Consider the following 17,078-nt stretch of genomic DNA (forward strand, 5'->3'; position numbering starts at 1 on the left):
TCTTTCCTGAGTGTTTCTTTAATGAGTGTTGTTGCAGTTTCAACGCTGTATCTATTACCTTCTCATCATATCTTCTCTGCTCTTTCACAGGTAAATGTCTGCGAGCAATATCCATCTGTACTTATACATCTTTACTTATCCATCTGTACTATCTCCATACCATGTATGACTACTAATTGACACTGCTATGCTGTATGGTAAATGTCTGCGAGCAATATCTATCTGTATTTATCTATCTGTATTATCGCCATGCCATGTATGACTGACAATTGACACTGCTATGCTATATGGTAAATGCATGTGGGCAATATCCTTTAAACTTGTCTATATATTTGGTGATTTGATTCTTACCTCCTTTTTGCCTTAGTAATCAAAGAATCAATTACCTTTTATGATTCTGGCCTGTGTCTGTGGCTGGTCTGTTTTTTTTTCTCCTCCGCCTCTCCTTCAAATGAATGTTATCAAATCCTAATTTCATAAATTGCCAAATGTTTGCCAGCCCCATCTCCCTATAAATTTGGTTCAGCTTTTGGGGAAGTCGCAGCCAAGGGTTAGTCGCAGACACCATTTTTCTTTCCTGAGTGTTTCTTTACTGAGTGTTGTCACAGTTTCAATGCCGAAGTTTAACTAAAGCAGTTTAACTAAAGCTGTCTGAAGATACAAGGACAGCAAGCAAATTTGATATTTCCTTTTCTATGACGTTTGATTTTCACTAATATGTTCCCTCTATGCTTCCTTCTCACTATAGTGTTCTCTGTCCTCAAATTGTCCTTACCTTATCCCTCATCCCCTACCCCCGTCTTATACATATCACCCTTACTCTTACCCTATCCCTTTTACTCTACCCATCACCTCTTGCAACTCACATGCTGACACAAACACCAGGGCAGTGAGATTTGTGTGCTCATATACAACCCGCTCCTATCTTGCTTTCCCCACCCTCCTTCTGCTCTTAATCTCTGGGGACATTTCCCCCCAATCCTAGCCCTCCCCTTTCTTACTACAAACCCCATATCCTCTAGCAACAGTTGCAATCTGTTCAGTTTAATTTATATCCCCCTGCTTTCAAAAACAGCCCCCCCCCAATCTCATGTGCCCTCTGGAATGCCAGGTCATTCTGTAACAAGGTCACATTTGTGCATGACCTTTTTATCTCCCATTCCTTAAACATACTTTCCATAACTGAAACCTGACTTGGCTTTTCCTGCTGCCCTCTCCCATGGTGGCCTTCACTGGAATCACTCACCCAAACCTAGTGGACAGAAAGTTGGTGGAGTTGGATTCCTTCTATCCCCACAGAGCACCTTCCAAGTCCTTCCTATCCCTCTCTCTCTTTCCCTCTTTTCTTTCTAGATGCACTGTATTTGTCTGTTTTCTCCAATTTCTCTGATGATTGCAGTGGTTTACCAGCCTCCTGGACCAGTATCATGCTTTTTTGATGACTTCTCTACCTGACTACCCTACTTTCTCTCCTCTGAATTACTCACTGTCATTCTTGGTGACTTTAACATCCCTGTTAATGTTAACAGCCTGGCTACAGCTCAACTTCTCAACATAACCTCATCTTTTGACCCAAAACAATGGACACACACTTCCACTCACACCAATCGTAATATCCTGTATATAATGTATATAAGGGACATGTGCTCCAGTGGGAAATTAGGTAGGAGGTTCTTGAGAAAGGGGGTTTATGGATCCCCAAAGCATTGTTTTTTTTCCTCCTCCTCTCTCTTTTCACCAGGGTCTGGCTCAGCTTTCCTTTTTTACTTTATTCTGGATATTGCATTCCTGTATGTATTTCTGAACATCAGCACTTACTGTATACATTTTAAGTAAAGCTCATTGCACCTATATGAATTCATGTTCTTTTCTGGTATTCAACAACTAAGTGTACATCTTTGTTGTATTATGCTTGATGTTAGATGACATACTTGTTTTTCTGTACCTGCTAGGTGATCTGTACCTGCTCTAGGTGACATATTTCTAAAGCCTTGTCTCCAACCACCTAACCCTCCAAACAGCAAATGATTACTTGTAGAAACCTTTTACACTTTATTCCTTCTCTTCTCTATTCTGCTACTGACCACTTATATGACAAAATCTCTCCCCTTTGCTGTCCTAACCTGGCCACCTCTGTCTGCAATAGTTCACTTTCATCCTCAGTGGATGCACTTGCTCCTCTAACTACATGAAGAACCAAGCTCTGACTGTTATGACCCTGGCAAACTGACAACACCAGAAATCTCAAGAGACATTGTCGTGCTCTTAAATCAAATCACTACAGGACTTCACCCTATTTGCCCTCCTGAAATACAATTCCTGCCTTCCTGCTGCCAAACAAACCTACTTCATCTCTCTTATTAATACCTTGTCATCCAGTCCTCATCGGCTCTTCGCTACCTTTCTCTTTCTGCTTTGTCCTCCACCCCCTTTACCCACAAACTAACTCACTGCCCAAGAAATTGCCAATCACTTTCAAGAAAAGATTGATGCAATACGTTTTGGACACATTCACTAGAGATATCTTCCCCACCTAACATACCTTGTCTAACAGCACAGTCAACACTTTCCTCCTTTGAATTGGCTGCTACTGAAGAGGTTACTAAACATTTCTTGGATGCACACCTAACCAACTGACCCCTGGATCCTGTTCCCTCCCAACTACCATGGGCACCCTTTTCTTATATCCTGTATTCTCTTACTCACATCTTCAATCTCTCCCTATCTACTGAACCTTTCCCTCCCCCCTAAAGCATGCACAGATCACTCCCATACTTAAAAAGCCCTCACTGGACACCACCAACCTGAACAACTTAAGATCCATCTCACTGCTCCCATTCACCTCTAAACTTTTAGAAGGCTTAATCTACAACCGTCTTAGCTCCTACATCACTGAAAACAGCCTTCCTGACCCCTTACAGTCTAGACTTTGCTCGCACCATTTCACAAAACTGCCCTACTAAAACTTACTAACGATTTACTAACTGCTAAAACCAATTGCCACTTCTCCATACTCTTACTACTAGACTTCTCTGCAGCCTTTGATACTGTTGTCCACCCCCTCCTTCTCAATAAACTCTACTGCCTCGGCCTCCAAGATTTGGTTCTATTGTCTTATGTTATGAAGGAGCAGCAACTAGTATAACAGTTCTTTTCCAGAGAGATGCATTTAATCAGTTCAGTGACAGTTCATAAAGCAGAGGTTCAGACAAGGCAGAAGACAGGATACTTAAAGTATTCATACAACCATCAGAAACCCTCAGAGGACTCACTTTCTCCTGTCACAACTTAACCAAAAGAACCTTCCCTAATATACCCATTTTTCCCATTCAGTACAATGACAAGCACTCTGATTGGCTACTTTAAGGAGCCCCGTTGATCTTCTGGGTGACAGGTAATGCCTTTAGGGATTGGACAGCTGCAGTCATAATTCTAATCAAAGTTGTCCAGATGTTTCCTAAACTAGATTCTTTTACTATTAATTAGATAAACAAGTTACCCTTTGAAGAATGTTATTTACCATACTTAATACCCCTTTTCATGTTATTAGATAGTAGACTTTGACCAAGTCCTTTCAAGTCTGACTGATCTAGCTGTATTTTATCACTCTTGCAAGTTTGCAAATTACCTCTTTTGAATTGTCACAAAATTAACATAGTAAAGAGTCCTTGCCTATGATTTTGTTGTGTAAAAAACATCTAGCTCAGTCCTATGCTGGCCTGCCCAGTAACATGAGAATACACCACATACAGTATATATATATATATATATATATAGTGACATTATGAAATGCAAGATGATTGATGGACGTTATGTGTCACCTCGCATGTGTTCATATCTAGGAGATTAAGGTAGAGTCCCGTCTTGGTTTTCTAGGCTACTATGGCACAGGTGGCTCCGGACTGGTTTTTGTGGTCCACTGATGCCCCCCAGCAGGTGGTATAAATCAGGCAGGACTGGAGCAAGAGGTTGCTCTTTGCCTGGGACTCAGAGAGCCATATCTGAGTGAGCTGTGGATGAAAGTGTGCAATGTACAAAAAAGGAAAAGGGAAAAGGTTTGCATACCGTTTTGATTTTTGTTGGTGACAGGGAGAAGCCCTTCACTGGTGAGAAAGGAATCTCCTGTGTTTAGTTAGTGCTTGGATGGTGTGGGTTTATTTTCTGTTTTGTTTTTGTTTATGATGCTTGCAACCTTTTACATAAAACTGACGACAAGTCAGATTTTAAGAAAGCCCTGCTGCCTGGACTACCTTTTTCCCAGGGAAGGTGATCACCCACCTGAGCTACTCTCACTATATATATATATATATAATTACTATATCCTACATGCCTGAACTTGAATCAGTTCTGATTCATAAATAGTGAGCACATAATCAACTAGAAGGGTTGCATTGTGATTTGAGGTTTTGAAAGCTTCTTAATGGCTCATATGAAATTGAAACTGGTTACATCTCTCTTCACCAACCTCTAAAATATCCTTGTGAACCAGTTATTAGATAATATGACTTTAGACTATGGCAAGCAAAGTATTTGGTAAACATCAGTGGCCCATATAGATGTAAGGCCTATTTCATGGCTTGTAGTTTCTTCAGTATATCACACTACAGTCATGAGTATTGCATAATGATAAGCTGACATCACAGTCCAGTCCTGTGTTTGACTTTAGTACGCGAGTCATCTTTCACCATCTTAATGAAAGTAATGCTTGGTCCACTGAAACTAATTGCTCCAATCCACATAAATCCCAGATTTACTCCATTCAAGGCTCAGAGGTTTTCATTTTTAAAGATGAATTGATCAGTTGTAGCAATATTCATCACAAATCCAAAATGAAACATCCGCCAACAGTGATTAACTTTTACCATTATGCTGTAGGCTGACCCCAGATTGCCTTCAATTGAGCAGTCACTGTGATCATTCACTATATATTTCCGCTGAATAGAACCCTAAAATGGTTTAGATAGTATCATCTTGACATTATTATTATTATTATTATACAGTATTTATAAAGTGCCAATAGTTCGCTCAGCGCTGTACATTACAAAGGGGGACAGAACACGTGACAGAACAATACAATGCAAAACATGAGGGGATTGAGGGCCCTGCTCTTTCGAGCTTACAATCTAGGAGGGAGGGGATAGTGGTACAAGAGGAGATAGCTGTGGGGGATGGAGTGGTAGGAAGAGTGGAGGAGGTCGGCAAGTTAGCAGGGGGTGGGGTAGGCTTCCCTGAAGAGATGGGTTTTCAGGGTGCGCCTAAAGGAGAGGAGAGTAGGTGATAACCTGATGGGTTGGGGCAGGGAGTTCCAGAGGATGTGTGACACCCTGGAGAAGTCCTGGAGGCGGGCGTGGGAGGAGGAGACCAGGGAACTAGAGAGAAGGAGGTCTTGTGAGGAGCGGAGTGTGCGTGCTGGGCGGTACTTGGATATTAGGTCAGTGATGTAGTTCGGGGCAGTATGGTGGACAGCTTTGTACGTCAGTGTTAGGATTTTGAATTTGATCCATTGCGCAATCGGAAGCCAGTGGAGGGATTAGCAGAGGGGGGTGGCGGAAATGGAGCGGTTGGAAAGGTGAATGAGTCTGGCAGCCGTATTCAGGATCGACTGAAGCGGGGATAGCCAGCGGCAAGGCAGGCCAGTGAGGAGGGAGTTGCAGTAGTCGAGTCGTGATATGATGAGGGAGTGAATGAGCTGTTCAGTGGTTTCTGGGGTTAGGAACGTGCGTATTTTGGCGATGTTGCGACATTAATGCTTATCAGATTATCTATCCAGACAAAGCAGCAGAAGAAATTCTTGCCAGTATAAAGTAGAAAGTTCTTTACATCCATTTATGTCATAGACATCAGCATATTATAAACAACTGATTCAATATAATTCAAATTGACTGGAGTAATAACTTTCACTCACCCCTCTTATAAATTTAGAGAAAGCCACCCAAAGTATTATATTCTCAACTTATTCTACCCATCCTGAGCATCAGTGTGCACATACTCAGACACCCAATAAGTTATGCTATGCAAAGCCATTGTGTAGCATCTCACCTCAGGAGTTACATATATGCAGATGGTTTTAAAATTATTATCAGGTTTAAATGCCTCTCTCTGGTTTTAAGACAAAGATCAAGAGATAAATGATAATGAAAATAAAAAAGAAAAACAAATGAAAGAAAATAGAAAAAAAGGATGGTCACAATATAAAGTCCTTTGCTTGATGGCTATTGAAAGAGTCCATTATTCTTAACGTCCTTGTAATTAATTTTATAGAGGCATCAATGCAAAATAACATCTTTGCTTGTCAATCTAGGGCACCCTTCTGTCTTTCATTTGCAAACGAGTATTTCTGGTCACACAGATTCACACATCTTCAACATCTGAAAGACAAGAAATTCTCAAACAAAGGTTTATTAGCCAAGTCTTTAGACATTGTGTTTAAAGATAAGACAATGTACTATTTCCATTTTTACAGTTTCAAGCTAATTCACCCCCACTGCCATAGAGTACTAATTTGCAACCTTTAGGAAAAAAAAAACAAAACAATGGATGCAGTTACTAAATTGGGAGTTTACCCAGCAACTGTCTTTCAGGTGACTAAAACTATACAAACTACAAAAATAATTTGGAATTTATTTCCCAACTGACATAAAAATATACTAAATCATGAAGGCTTGTCCTTGGAAACACAAAAATATGCCAAGGTCCTCCATAATGTCCCAAACACTGAGGCCAAATTTAGCAGTAGCTAAATCTTAATGCATGCCAAAGAACTTTAAACTCATACCACACATCCAACTGTCTATGGATTATCAACAAAATGGTTGTTCATCCCAGTGTAGTATCTTTGCATAAATGAAGACACCTCCAATTTCAGCTCTTTCAGTTGCTCCATAAACTTTCTTGCTTTAGCTGACTATTCTCAGATTGTAACCTTTTTATTTGGGTTTTAAAAGAGACTTGGCTTTAGCTACTGTGGCCTACATGCCTGCGAGAATTGCCCCAACTTGCAGAGTAAACTTTGTGTCTTGGTGCAGTTTTGAGGTACCGAGAGTTCCTTTGCTTACTATTATTACCATCAAAACAATATTGTGCAATGTGCCCCAACTTTTTATAAGCAAAACATCTCAGAACTGGCTTCCCTGAATAAGCCCTTCTCTGAACACATGATGACTGAGACACATTACAATGGCTGGAATGTCGAGATTTCACACTCTCATTGTCTGTGGAACATTCACCTACAACAGACTCATCTGATGTGTCTACTGCCACTGCATTGCTATTATGGTCAGACCCAGTCTCTATTTCCAAGTCTGAGTTAGTCTCAACAGCTGCTACAAAACCATTGTCTAAACATCCATCATAGACCCTACTTGCAGTAACAACAACACTCTGCTTCTTTAGAGACATTATCTCTGCTAAACATTGAGAATGGTCAACCTTTGCATGTTTGGAGCATATCTCCCGTATAGCACACCGGGCATTTTCTAAACATTCTTTAACAAATGTAATCTCATTGCATAATTTTGTATTTTCATCAGTAATATGCTTACTTTCTGCGTTAAATGCAGAAACCTTCTGGACAAGAAATTTCAAGTTTTCAACTTCAGGTTTTAAAAACTCCACCTCTTCTTTTGCTTCTGCTGTAAAACAGGTCTGTATTGCTTTGCTATCCAGCCAGCAGCAGAAATGAGTACATACTTCACCTTATGCTTATTGAGCTTTTTGCCACAAATCTTTTCATCCACCCATTTTTGTGCCTGCCACCATGGATCAGCAGATCTTTGTATAGCTTGAACAATAGCCTCAGTGTCCTTTACTTGTGCCACCTTTTTCAAAATTCCCTCCATTATTGAGATACACATAAGCATACTCACTCAGCACAAAGTTACCAAAGCAAGAGTAATGCCACCAAACACTGCTGCTTTTTGCAGAATACACTTTAACACCCAATACAAAAAAAACTCTTCTGCTCTCAACAAAAGTAACAACTATCCATAAAACAATTAAAAAACAAAACATCCATCTGTTAATAAGGAACATGGAACACTCACCAATTGCTTGGGCTTCTAGGCTTATGATCTTCTCCAGGTCCTTCTTGGGTCCTCAATGTCTTCTGTCTCCTCATAGGATCATTAGATTCTCATAGAATTCTCCTGGTCAACAGCACAGTCCTTTATTCAATTTTCCAGCCTCCAGATAATAATTCTAGGGTTCAATTTGTGAATCAGGTCCCTTAAGTCACCACCAGACTTTTGAGACACAGCACAGCTTCTAGATCCACCTCACAGGACTGTTGTGATCACCAACTTCTGTTACTGAACCTGAAAATGCTCTTCTGGTCACTTGGACGGCACCAATCTGTTGTCATATATTACAGAAAATATAGCTTTTTTTTTCTAGAGAGATGTAATGGGCTCAGAAACAATTCCTAAAACAGAGGTACAGACAAGGAAAATGACAGGATACTTAAAGTATTCATACAACCATCAGAAACCCTCAGAGGACTCACTTTCTCCTGTCACAACTTAACCAAAAGAACCTTCCCTAATATACCCATTTTTCCCATTCAGTACAATGACAAGCACTCTGATTGGGCACTTTTAGGAGCGCCCAGGGGCGGACTGACCATTTGAGAACTCGGGCACTGCCCGAGGGCCCTGGGTTAGTAGGGGGCCCCATGAAATGCCCCTGACACCTTTTTATAGGCTTTTTTGGGTGTACTTTGAGTGCGGGCAAGGACACAGGGGCCCCATGATCCCCTATTGTCCGGGGGCCCCATGAGTTGTCAGTCCGCCCCTGGGAGTGCCTTTGATCTTCTGCGTGACAGGTATTTCCTAAACTAGATTCTTTTACTATTAATTAGATAAACAAGTTACCCTTTGAAGAATGCTATTTACCATACTTAATACCCCTTTTCATGTTATTATTTTCATGTTATTAGATTGTATGTGTTCACCAAGTCCCTTCAAGTCTGACTGAGCTATCTGCATTTTATCACCCTTGCAAGTTTGCAAATTACCTAATTGTCCTTTGAATTGTCATAAAATGAACATAGCAAAGAGTCCTTGGCTTTGCTTTTGTTGTGTAAAATACATCTAGCTCAGTCCTATGCTGGCCTGCTCAATAACGTGAGAATACACCACATACAGTATATACTGTATATATATATATATATATATATATATATATATATATATATATCAAATTACAATATCCTACAGGCTCTATTCTGGTTCTCCTACGTGTCACAGCGCTCCTTCAGTGTTACCTATAACTCTGTTTCCTCCTCTCCTCTTCCTCTTTCCTTAGGGGTCCCCCAATGCTTTGTTTTTGGACCCCTTCTCTTCTCTATCTACACCTCCTTTCTTGGTCACCTTACACGGCTTCCAATACCATCTCTATGCAGATGACACCCAAATCTATCTCTCTACTCCTCACCTCACTCCTTCAGTCGTCTTTTGCATTACTAACTTACTAACTGACATATCAGCATGGATGTCGCACCACTTCCACTCCTCTGTGTGGAACCCTCTACCCTTTCTTCTTTCTCTCTTCCACCACCTATTTTAATTTTAATGTATTCTCCCCCACCATCACTGAACTGGTGGTATAGTCACTGTTAAAAATTTTGAAAAAACTGAAGGGTTTCACCAGAGGATCAATATTGCCTTTTCTATTTTTTCCATGTAAGATCTGTACACGACATTACTTGATACACATAATCTAAGTCTGTATTTTTATTGTACAATATTTTGTCTATGCCGTGACAGCTTATGACTTGTTTATATATCCTTGTTGACTATTCTTTGTAATGGTGAACCTTTCTGATTAACCACCTCATACACTTTTCACCACCTTCATGCCCAGGCCAATTTTCAGCTTTTGCCACTGTCACACTTTGAATGATAATTGCACTGTCATGCAACACTGTACCCAAAATAAATTTTTATCACTTTGTTCACACAAATAGAGCTATCTTTTGGTGGCATTTTTGCCAAATTAATGAAAAAAGCCTGGAATTAAAAAAAATGCATTTTTCTTTGTTTCTCTTATATAATATTGAAATAAATAATCTTTCCTCATATATTTAAGCCAAAATTTATTCTGCTACATTTCTTTGGTGAAAATTACCAAAATAAGTGTAAATTGTTTAGTCTGTAGAAAAGCTATAGCATCCAAAAAATAATGTATATACTGCATATCTTCAAATTGATCAATCCTGATGTACTGACGCCCTCTCTAATTTCTTGAGGCCCAAAAATGACAGGACAGTACAAATAACCCCCACATGACGGTTGTCGTTTATATATATATATCTTTTTCCTTTCCTTTTTTTTTTTTTTTCAAATTTATCTACCTAGGCTCACTCTTGGAGCAAGCTTAAAGCAAATTCCTAAAGGCAATCCAACTATGCTTCACTGGAATAAAGACCAATAAGGAAAAGTAAACATTTTTATAACTGAATATGTACGTAAATTACTATATAAATAAATAAAAATAAATGTTGCTAATACTGATGCTGCTGATGATTGTTTTAGGTTTCATTTTTACACATACTATTTTAGAAGTAATTTAGAAATATTTCTTGCGTAATTTTAAAAAGATCAAACCTTTAACTTTTTATTTTTAATTACTGTCACATACTGTATGTAATAGGAACTATATTTGGCATGAAAAAGGTTAACAGCTGGCAAAAATTATATTTTGTCATTGTCCGTAAACAATTCAATTACCCTGGCGGTATTTTCCTACCTGCTTGTCACATTTCCTATTCTCTCTACCTCACTCACTTTTTTTTTAATTCATGTTATTTAAAAGCTGAAAATATCATCCATTACCCTAGCATGACAAAGCTGTCTTTATAAGACCCAGGAATCCCATTAAAAGGTCTTTAACTGACAAGACTACAGCAAAGCTGTATTATTCAAATTGCATATCAGTCACAAAAATGGAAGGGTAATTTGTCAAAGTCACAGTGGTGCTCAATAACTATTTGAAGATGGCTCAGTAATTAATCATTAATATATTCCGTGCCTTTCATTTTCAGGGTAGCATTCTCTGATTGTTGTCTTAAATAATAACACAAGATATTTGATATTTGTAGAAAAGAAATATCATGGCAAGGTAGTGTTCATGATTTGCCCTGGATCAGTCTTATGATTCTGGAAAAAATTATTTTTGTAACTCAAAACCTTCACCCACACATTTTAAATCTGTGTGATGTCATGTCTTGAGTTCCATTCAGCAGGTTATACTGTGTGTACCAAGTATTTTAATGTTTGAAAAAGTCAGTTGGGTAAACCCACTAAGCTTATCAGATCTTAATGTATTTCACGTTAGTTGAAGAACAGGTGAAAGGCACACACACAACATACTCAGCATGGCAGTTGTATGAAATGTAAAGCCTATGTTACATAATTGAACATGTTTTCTTTATATAAGCAAGGTGACCAATATTCTAGCAGAGTATTATAAGTTATACGTTTTATTTATCTATTTATTTTTACAAAAGCTCACATATGTAACAAAGGAAAAAATATATATTTCATTTATTGCTGTAGACTTGAATATGGGGTGGTTTTGGCATTGAATGCAAGCCTGGATTGGTAATTTTGGCAGAGCATGGACATTGTATGCAATATATTGTATAAATGTGTCTCTCCAAAGAACATTTAGGCAACATGCACCTACACAAAGTCTTCTAAAATGTGTAGGCAAAAACCAACTAGTAAAAATGTTTTGAACATATAGACTAGTACAGACTATCCACACTTTTAGAAAAAGAAGTTACTTGCACTAAAGTTCAAAAGATCTGCTTATTCATTAAGCCCACCCTTAAAAAAAAGCATGGTGAAAAGTTACATTATGTCTTACCGTACACCTGACTTCTGCCCATGGTACCTAGATGAGGGTGACATCATGCTCCTTCCTTCGATATTCTGGAAACAGTGAATCTGTTGAATCCCAATTTATCTAATGAACATGCTGCCTTGCATTTTCATGCAAAATCAACTTTAAAGTAAAAGTAAACCCAGTCACTAAGATATCATGGATACATTAACATTTTAATCTAGCATCAACAGTTATTGTCAGTATTTTTATTCTTCCATTTGCATTAAAGTATATTCTGGTGGCCCTACTACAAAGGTCCTGATGCAGGTACTTCCTGTTATGAGGTGACAACGCTGTGTGACAACAGCACAGGTTTGTTCCACTGTTGTTTTATCACTTATCATCAGAAAACCTTCTCTGAGAAATTGCATGTAGCATTTTCTGCAGGACATGCATTTAAACAGGACGTGACTACAGGAGATCAGTAATGCCAATGCAGCAAAGGGTGAACAAAGGTGAAAACAGCGTTTTTTTTTTCAATTTTCTATGATACATAGTACTTTAGATAGATACATGTCATTCAGTTGGGTTTACATCTATGTTTATTGAACTGAATAACACATGTTTCTAGTTTTCTATTGGTTAAGACTGGCCATATTGGGATATTACTATGCAGAATATGTGATCATGTATATGTGCACAGCTTGTCCTAACTGAATTCAATTTGAAGATTAATAGCCAAAGATTTCCCTTAATTGTTGGCTAATGGACAAATATGGTCCTAATGTGCTTGCTAATGGGCAATGATGACATCCAGGTGGGGTTAACAGGCAAAACAATGATCAATGTAAACACTATCTAACTAAAATCTATTACACCACAGGTTTAGTAATATAGACAAACAAAGTTTATAGTCTGGGGATGTGGACTGTAACTGTGAATTGCAATATTAAATCATTTTTTTTTCACTTCAAAAGTCTTTTAGGCAAGGGATAGCATATTTGCATTTAAATGTGTTTCACTTGAAAGGGAACTTGTACTGAGAGGATTACAGAGGCTTCCATCACCAATATCCTTCAAAAATGTTGCCAGTGTTTCCCTGTTACAGGTATTTTTTACCACCATTAATCCAGAATAAACATGCAGATGAGAGAAGCCAGAGTAAAGTTAGAACACCCAATCTTCAGATTTGTTTTGGGTCAGTGATTCAGAAAGTGTTGAAGTAGGATCACCATGAAAGCCAGAGAGCTAGCATTTTTGGGAGAGGTCACTAATGGGTTCATCCATACTTTATTATATTTGACTTTAAACAGATAAGAGTATGACGATGAGATTGTATACATTAGTAAACAGATAGAAAACATTTGAAGGAAACTAATACTTTTATTGGACAATTGCACAGATTATAACAAGTAGCACCATCTCAGGATGTGCAAAAGTAATCTTACAAACTACATTTAAATGTATCTGTGCACTTCAAGTGAAACTGTGTCAAAAATATGCACAATAAAGTATTTATATATTCTTAACAAGCAGTAAAAGCACTTAAAATCATGTCCTCATTCATCTCTGTAGCTATAGTCTTTAGACGCAATTCAAAAAGCTAACACACCAGGATAAGTATAATTATTTTCAACAATGACAATTAGTTCCAGCTGAGACCAATAATATTTAAAGTATAGACCCATGGCAATGTGAGAGAGCCTTATTGTTTAACAAGTTTTTAAAATGATGCCTATTGTAAAATAATATTCACGATAAGTAAAATATAATATAATATAATTGGTCAAAGTGGTCACGTCACATGTCACAACACTCGACTAATCAGAATCTCTCTGTTCTGTCCAGGACGCCCTAAGGAAAGATGAGTTTTTTTTCAAATTCCTGGACTGTTTCATCAGCATGACAGTGTCAGAGGTAAATGCAGCAGAGATTGGGGGGGGGGGGTGTTATTTCACCCCTTATTTTTTGTGAAAAGGTGAACTTACAATTTAAAGGATAAGTTCACCTTTTAGACAAAAATAGTAAATGCACATTTTTTTGCAGGTATAAAAATGTGCATTTGTTATTTTTGCCTGCAGGAGCCTGGAAAGCATTGCACCAGCGATCAGTAGATCACTGATGCTATATCCAACACAACAAACACTTTACTCCTGCGCTAGGAAAGGACTCAGTAGACCCAATAGGAATGTTCTGGAATTTTCTGGAATATGCACTGCTTGCTGCCCTCAACAGACCGGGGTGGTCCGAATACACTGGATACAAATGGAGAAACAGAAAAAGGGCGCACCGACCTAGTGCATTATCGTTTAAAATAATTTATTAAAGAAACAAAAAAAATAGGTATCATACTCACAATTGACATAATAACACAGGCATGTCAAACTGAACAAGATGTATGATCCAAACAACATCTGAGTCCATACGATGGAACCCTGGATGACCAACTGGCTAACGAGTTTTGAGGACACAACCTCTTCCTCAGAGCCAACACTACAGGAGTCTGCACTTCTCTTTATATAAGTTAACTTATAGGAAGGTCATAGGTGGTATATGATGAGAAAGAGAAAAAAATAAATAAATAAAAATAAAAAATAAAATAGTAGATCACTGATGCCATGCAGCTCTCTTGCAGACCTGTCAGAATAACTGCTTGCCGTACGGGATGTATGAGCAAGCAGATATTCTGACAAGAATCTTCAATGAACTACCACGGCACTCCACAGCACTCCACAGCACCATGGTAGTTCAGTGAAAACTACAAGCCGGCAGCCGCTAAGGCTGTGGGGACTTGTAGTTCATTATTTCATGGAACTCCGTGAATGAATGATGCTGCCGTGTAGGCGGAGCCCTGCACTGCTGTGCTGTTTTCAAATCTGAAAGATAGTGCGTGTAGACTTCTCCCTGTACTATCTGTCAGAGGTAGAGGGGGGGGGGGGCTGCGGCTATGGGAACATGTTACATGTTCCACCCTAAAAACGGGTGGAACATGTAACATGTTCCCAAAGGTGATGTTATCATTTAAACATGTACATCTAAAAGCTAAGTGCTGAAAAGGGATGACCTTAGGGTTTGGGTTGACTCTAGGTTCAAACCAAACCAATCAAATGCCTGGCTTTTGCAATGGGAAGTCATTAATTTAGTAGCATTATTGGTTGCAATGACACACCTGGCTGCAAAATATAATTGGTTATTAGGATGCAGTGTCCTAGCGGCCAATGATCCTGCTGCCAACTAGCTTGTTTCAAATTGTAAACATACCAGCAAGCCACCAAGATGAGGTTATTGACCAAATATGTTTAATGATATTAATCATCCCAGCATATGGAATCTGTGTATTACTTTGAGTATCTGGGCTAAAACTTAGAACCACCCCCCTGCTGGCAATTAGCAGACACTGAACTAATAATCTACTTCTCAGTGGGAGAGTCAGAAAGCACTGAAAACAAAACCCTGTCTCCATATTTGGTTTAACCACATGGGATCCTTAACACAAATCATGTTTCTTAAACTACTTTAATACTACCCATCCTTTAATTTATTGTTTACTATACTGACAGATTTATTGAAATTGTGGCATAAAAATATTAAATTAAGACAATTTAACACATGGAATATGACTTCCTGGTCTCTGGGTGAGACATAATAATGACTGGTTAAAAATGAGGCAGAGTGAACTCCAAACCCTTGGCACATATTAAAATTCAAAAGAATGGTGGGTATCATGCAAACATTTGTCTTAAAAACTGTTTTTTTTAGCTTTAGTATTGGTATTTTAATGATCCCCAAACAGCATTCATTGCTACATATCCTTCTTTTCCAGAGATGTAAGCAAGTCTTTGGGGATTTCATTGGCAGGGTTAATTGTTTATGCAGCTAATAGAGGACCAAGAAATAAAAAGTGGTTTAGTATTACTGTAAATTAGCTAAATAAAGCTAATTGAGCATCATATCTAATTGTCTTTTGTATGCAGTAGATGATACTTCTTTCTTGGAAATGAATAGCAAGCAACGTATTCCGCTATAGTATTGTATTTCTACATCCTCTGCAAGTGCATGCAAAGTATATTCAATATGGAAAACTATAACCGGACATAATAACACTGATGGGATAATTACTCAATTATTTTTAAACACAGAGAGGTGGGTAAGAATTTGTAAGAATAATGCTACTATGGGTTATGCTGTTTGGAATATTGATTCTGTGTCAGCTGTCTTATTTTTTCAGTTAGCCATTCATCTCTGGTAACTGATATCTGGTAAAATAATGCAGAAGAAGAAAAAAAAATACAAGAAATAGTACAAATAAAAAATACAATGGACTTATTTTTGATGAGTGTATTTGAAGATGAGCTTCAGATTTACCGACCAAAGGATATGTATTTCCATCTAGTCCTGAGATTTACACATTTCCTGAGATAGCACAGAACAGTTAGGTGAATAACACCACTTACTCCTAAACAATACAGTTTTGCCCCCCCCCCCCCCACACACACACACCTGTTGATTGGACAGTGAGAGAGAAGAAGCAGACCCCTTAAATGTCTGGTTGCTAACTCCTTCCTCCCATCAACATGTTTGTTGTCAAAGCATTTGCATTCAAAGAGCTTTTTTGGTTCTCAGTCCTGCTGATTTCTTCTTTATATGAGCGCTGCTGTATTAAGGATTAGGAGAACCTAATACCACATTAAATTCAGGTAGTACAGTAGTTTCAAAACCACATAGCTGTACACATTTTTGTTTTGTATATCTACCTGGAGTTCTGCGTTAACAAAGAAGCCCAGGATGCACAAGCATTAGGGTCAAACTATACATTGGGTTCAACTCATGGGGCTCCAGGCAGTAGGGGATCATGGGGCCCCTGTGTCCTTGTCCAAACTCAAAAAAACCTATGAAAAAGGTACCAAGGGCATCTCATGGGGCCCCCTACTGGCCTCGTGCCCTCGGGCAGTTCCTGAGTTTCCAAATGGTCAGTCCGCCGCTGATTGGGTTGTATTGTTCCGTGGAAGTTGAATGCAATGCAATTGTGCCCAACAGGCTGGGTTCACACCAATTGTACTGCATTAGGCACTCCATACATTATGCGATCTTCTTTCCTTCAGCCTTGGGTTAAAGGAAAGAAAATTGCTTGATTCCCCCATCAATTAGTGTTGATGGAGGAATCCCTCCTATAGCGCTATTGTTCTGCTGGGGTGGAGCACGGGGAGCCTTCCCCACCAGCAGAATACAATGATCACTGCTGGCGTCCGTCAGTG

Source organism: Staurois parvus, unplaced genomic scaffold, assembly GCF_062004578.1.
Source record: "Staurois parvus isolate SC_StPar_1 unplaced genomic scaffold, SC_StPar_1.0 ptg000258l, whole genome shotgun sequence".
Lineage (NCBI taxonomy): Eukaryota > Metazoa > Chordata > Amphibia > Anura > Ranidae > Staurois > Staurois parvus.